Raw genomic sequence first — 6,000 nt, 5'->3', positions numbered from 1 at the left:
ATCTTAAAATAGAGAGATTATTCTGTCTCATCTGAGTAGACTCAATGTAATCATTTTGTTGTTAGAAGCCCCCAACTCATGATGGCTCGATGCTAAATGAAATAAAACTCTGCCCCATCCTGCATCATCCCCACGATTGGTTGCAAATCAGATCATTACAATCCATTTTTCATTGTTTTTTGAAAGATAATTGCCACACCTTTCTTACTATCCCATCTTAGGCCACAAGGTACCCTGAAACCTGTTCAACAGCATAATATCCTACCACCTTGGACAGGTGGACATTGACTGCATAAGAGTTGCATTGTCTTGGCATTGAAGCCAGGTCTTTCTCAAAGAAGGCAAGAATTCTACCACTAGTCACTACTGCTTCCCAGTGTAATATCCCAAAACCAAACCTAGCAAAATGTGGTAGAGTTTCTTCTAGCTCATGGAGACCCCAGGTGTGTCAGAGTAGAAATGTGGTCTATTGAGTTTTCACAGCAGGTAGCCAGGCCTTTCTTCCAAGGTGCCTCTAGGTAGATTAATCATTTGCATTTCTGAGAAGGAGGAGGCAGAAGAGTCAAAAAAGGAGTTGTGACCATGGATGCTGAGGTCATAGAGTGGAATGGTGGAATTACAGGTTTGGAGGATGAAAGAAAGCCTTGAACCAAGGAATCTGGAAAATGAAAAAGACAAGAAAACAGATTCTTTCCAAATCTCTCAAAAAAGAATGTGGGTTTGATGACACTTTGAATTTAGCCCAATACGGCCCATCACAGGTTTCCAACTTCTGAAACTGTAAGAGAACTACGTATAAAGTCAATTCTCATTATTCATGGATTTCATTTTGTGAACTCATCTATTTTGTGAAATTTAATGATGACCCCAAAATCAATATTCCCAGCATGTTTGCAGTCAACCATGGGAATGTGCAACAGAGCAGTAAAAAAAATTGAATTTGCCTCTTTAGACATTCCCAGTTGCGGAGCAAGGTGACATTCCGTCATTGTCTTTCTTCTCTAAAACTGTTAACTGGGATCCGTTTGGAGAGCTGTTTTGTAACACGTGTTTTGCAGTTCTTTTTTGTTGGTAATGTGGATATTTCAAATGGCCCCCAAGCAGGGAACAGAATAAATGCATAGACCTTTAGTTCAGTCATAAGTTATAGTACTGCGGTGTGTGAGTTCAGTTGTAATGAATCAACAATAGATATTAAATAATGTGTCTTTTCATCAAGACACACATGAAACAAAGGTACATAATGATCTCTTGACAAAAACATAAGGAACCTAAGTCTAGGAACAATGGGTTAGTATTTGCTAATTCAGTGCTCACAGTGGCTATACAGACTATAACTCCTACAAATTGCCATATTTGTTTTAAGCCACTGAAGTCAAAGAACTTATTATAAGAGCCATCAGAATGAATACAGGGAGGTCCTGGACATCTTGCAGGTGGCTGAACTGAGATGTGAACATTGGCGCAGTGAGAGGAGGTATGGTGTCAGAGGAAGTCGGCTATTGCTCTTTCCCAAAACAATCGATCTACTGAGAAGCCTAAATTGAAGATGGTCTCATCAAATTTTTGCCTAATGAACCCTTACTCCCAGATGGCTTGCTTACTGCGCCTCACTGATTTTGTCTCATAATGCTAATGACAACCAGACAACAAATATATATTTATAGATGGACTCTGATACACTGGGAGAAAATTGTGCAGCAGAAGCTCACATGCCTAAAATAAACTAACTTAAAAAACACACACACAGTTTGAGACCAGAGGACTATTGGAGACAATTCTCCTGAGATAACTCTTTTTTTCTTTTTCCAGGTTTTGTCTGACAAATATTTTAATGCCAAAATATCTACTTAAAAAATAGCTAGAAAGCTGCAAATCTCGTTTAAATAGCTGTAAACCATTGAATTGTACGTTACACAAGTTATATGCCAGTAAAACATAAAGCAAAAGAAATGGAAAAGTGAGAAGCACGTACAAAAAGCAACTTTCTATTTTCCACGCTGTTAACAAAGGCCTCACATGAAGAGGCACAGCTTTCCCAATGCCTTTGGCCTGTTCTGTGTCTTGTTTACAATGTAACTTGCTGACAGTCCCCAATAGTGCAGTGGCCCTCCACTGCCTGTCAACCATCAGCAGGAAGTAACAAGACCATTGCATTCATTCTGCCAGCAATCTGACGAAGAGCCTAACAGATGTAAGCAGGTGGTTAACCAGCACCTGACCACCAAGGCCGCTGACAAGTTTTGGAAAACATGATTTTTATCTCAAGAATTAGTGCTTGCCACTCAGAGTGACGATGTGATCATTTCAATTCATAAACCTAGTCTGTGAAAATGTCTCAAGTTAATCTAGAACAATTCAACCTGTATGCATGTGCTACATCAATACCAGTAAATCCGTGGTTCTCACCCTTCCTAATGCTGCCACCCTTTCATATAGTTCCTTATGCTGTGGTGACCCCCCAACCATAAAACTATTTTCATTACTACTTCATAACATTAATTTTGCTACTGTTATGAATCATTATGTAAATATCTGATATGCAGGATGTATTTTAATTATTACAAATTGAACATAATTAAAGCATAGTGATTAATCACAAAGCAACATGTAATTATATATTGTGAAATATTTATGTGTTTTCCGATGGTGGTAGGTGACCCCTGTGAAAGGGTCTTTAGACCCCCCCCAAAGGGGTCGCGACCCACAGATACTACATTGTTGGATTTGAACGCCTGGTTTATCATTTAACAAAACTCAGGAATGATTCACTCAGAGGAAGCACATCTCGTAAAGCGACCTTATTTTTTCTTGGACCCACACTGAAAAGCACAGGAATGTTAGTGAAATTAAAATCAAAAGAATGTTACATCTTGATTCATTTGTTAAATTGCCAGTTCCCTCGAAAAACTAACCCAGCACAATCTCAAAACAACGAAAAGGAAACGAGGTTGCTGATGAAGGCGTAGTTTGGTGACCACTCAGAACCAACCTGAGCTCTGCAGTGGGTCCAGACCGAACAGCTGCTCAGGCTGACGACTCCACTTATTGGCCGGGCTGTATGGCTACAGCGTGCTCTTCCCTCATTGCCCCCATGACAGACACCTGTCCATCTTCACCTGCATTGTATTTTCCTTCTATTTCTTCGCCTAGTTCACCTTCCGGCAATTTAAGATCCTCACGAACTTCACCAGTTTCTGTCGGCAGGGAAAGGGAACCATCCTGAATGCATATCAGTTGATAATCATTTCTTTTTTTATGATTGGAATAATCATTTCTTTTAATATTTGGAGCGTTCATGTTGTGAGGAGAAAGGCAACTATCTTCATCCTTGTTGCCCGTGAAAAGATCCGTTCCAGCAGGGTGAGCCTTGGCACGACCATGCCTTCCAGGTTGGGAAGCCCCCGTCTCCACTGATTGGCATGGTCGTGCTTTGAGCCCCACGAGCCGGTTTCTGCGCAGGGCCGACCACTGCCGAGCGTAAGTGCAGGTCGCCGCGGCATCTCCACGTGTGAAGTCAATTTCATCCGCCCTGGTGGGCTGGGCAGGGAGCAGCTTTTCCCCAGAGAACCGTTAGCCGGAACACCGCGCCTTTCGCCCGCAGCTGCCGCGACCGTGGCCGTGGCCGTGGCCGTGGTAACTCTTCATACCTTGAATGAAAACTAGCCCCCGACGTCGGTCTGTAACTAAAATCTGTTCGGTTCGTGAAATGACTATCACCTGTAAGTACGGCGCTCCTTCAAAATCATTTATGTGAAACTAACAGATAAACAATTACTTTTTTTAAAAAAAGACAATATCAGGGGCCGTGAAACTGAATCTAGTTACAACGAGTGTGGGGCTAAGGGGAATGTTCACTCAATATAGAGAATTAACTAACATCACTGAATAATTTGTGTAGAAATTGTTGAATAGGAAACTAGAGTGCTATGTAATCCTTCACCAAGAACACAACAAAACGTTATTTTTTTAAAAGAAAGAAAAAATTGAACCCCCTGAGACGGTGGCCCTTAGTCACCCAGCAGATCTGGAAGTAAATGCGGCGTCACCGCTGTTTGGAGCCACGCGGAAGGTAGGGCTCTAAGCGGAACAATAAGGGCTGTCATCCCTTGACGCTATCAGTCACCCACCACCAAAAGGGCAGCATCTGCTCCGGGACAAAGAGCAGAGGGCACAGGGCTTAGGAAAGGCGAGGAAAGGAAAAGGTAACCCTGAGGAAGTAGAACAGGTGATGCTACCTTTCAGGGATAGCTTCAATGACATGGAACAAAATGTGTCGGAATTCTTGAAGGGGAAACGATTTGCTCTGTAAACGTTCACCCATGTCACAAGGCAAAGTGTTTTTTTAATTTGGGAACGGATTACACTATGTATTCCAAAGTCAGCAGCTAATTATTTGTGCATTATTCCCCGGCAGTCTCTCTTCCCATATAAATAAGTAATTTAAAGTTTATATTAATACCAAAAACTTGGTCAATAACATTTTAAATAGCTATGACTCAAGATTATGTTAGTACAAAAGTTACTTTCATATGAAAAGCCAAGTGGATTTTATACTAACAAGCAGGGAGTTTTCTGTTGACTATTAAATGTTGTAGGACATCTAGAGGCCAAAGTTACCAATTTCCATTTTCTTCCTTGGTTGGATTTACATAAATGTTTCTCTGCAGGAAAAATCTGTGAAACCTACTTCTGTGAAGTTTGCAGCCTCGGAAATCCAATGGGGCCTTTCTACTCTGTCCTAGAGGGAGGTTGGGGTCAGAAGTAACTCAGCTACACAAAACGAGAGAAACAAAATGCACCTGAAAGCCAAGAAACATTGAACAGCTGATGCATGTAAAACACTATAGACTTGAGCTGATATCAAGGCCTCAGGTAGAAAGCAAATGTTTTGAGAATGATGATGGCAACAAATGTACAAATGTGCTTGACACAATGGATGGATGGATGGTGATGGGTTGTACGAGCCCCCAGTAAAATGATTTAAAATAAAAGAAGAAAGCAGAAAATATTAAAGACTGAAACAACTTTAGGAAAAAAAACACTAAAAGTGGGTAAACGGGCAACAAAAAAAGGGGAAGACCCTCAGTCAGATAGATTGACAAAGTGGCTGTGACAATGAGCCCAGACACTAACAATTACGGTGATAGCAGAGCAGTATTTCATTCTGTCTAGCCACTGACTCCAAACCGACTTGATAGCACCTAATGGCAACAAAGAATTTGAGGTTGAAAAAACATGTAAACTCTGCTCTCCTTGGAGCTTAAAGCCTCAGTAAAGAGTATGAAAAAGAAAAGTGGGCGTTTATATAATCTTAGGAGCTCTCTCTGGTGACAGTGGTTACACATTGAGCTGCTATCCCAAGGTCTGAAGTTCAAAACCACCAGCCACTGCATGGGAGTAAGACAGGCCTTTAAAGAGCTACAGTCTCGGACACTGGCAGGGGCAGTTCTACGCTGTCCTATGGGGTTGCGACTCGATGGTAGTGAGTTTGGTTTTCGTTTTATATTATATTATACTGGGTGGGGATGGACAGTGGGAGTAGTTAGACGTACCCCATGTATACTCACGTGTCTGTCAGTAGAGACTTGTGTTTTGGATTTGTGTGCTAATATAACGCAGAATAAGTCTCAGGAGAGTGTCCAGACTAAGACAAATTAGGAAGAAAGGCCTAGCAATCTTCTTTAGAAAATCAACCAACGAAAACTTCATGGACCACACTGGTCTAATTTGCAACTAATCATGGGGATGGTGCAGGACCAGGCGGCATTGTGTTCCCCTGTTCAGAGAGTCACTGTGAGTTGGGGGCTTTATCCACACACAGCAGGGACTGATTTGAGGCAGACGATCATGAGTATTTACTGGAGTTGTGTAATTATGGCCACCCTCACGCAGATGTTTGCAATGAGGTAGAAATGCGTGTAGTCTAGGACTTAGGACCTATGGGGTAGTGATTGTTGGAACTTGTGTTTAAATGACACACAGAAACACATAGTACCA

At 41.7% G+C, this 6,000-nt stretch overlaps 1 pseudogene; it reads right to left on the bottom strand.

Annotated features, from left to right (window-relative positions):
• Positions 1–3,045: 3,045 nt before the first annotated feature.
• Positions 3,046–6,000, bottom strand: part of LOC142440067 (eukaryotic translation initiation factor 5A-2 pseudogene) — a 36,184-nt pseudogene continuing 33,229 nt past the window's right edge.

Source organism: Tenrec ecaudatus, chromosome 1 (assembly GCF_050624435.1).
Source record: "Tenrec ecaudatus isolate mTenEca1 chromosome 1, mTenEca1.hap1, whole genome shotgun sequence".
Classification (NCBI taxonomy): Eukaryota; Metazoa; Chordata; class Mammalia; order Afrosoricida; family Tenrecidae; genus Tenrec; species Tenrec ecaudatus.
This window is presented reverse-complemented; position numbering and strand designations above follow the sequence as displayed.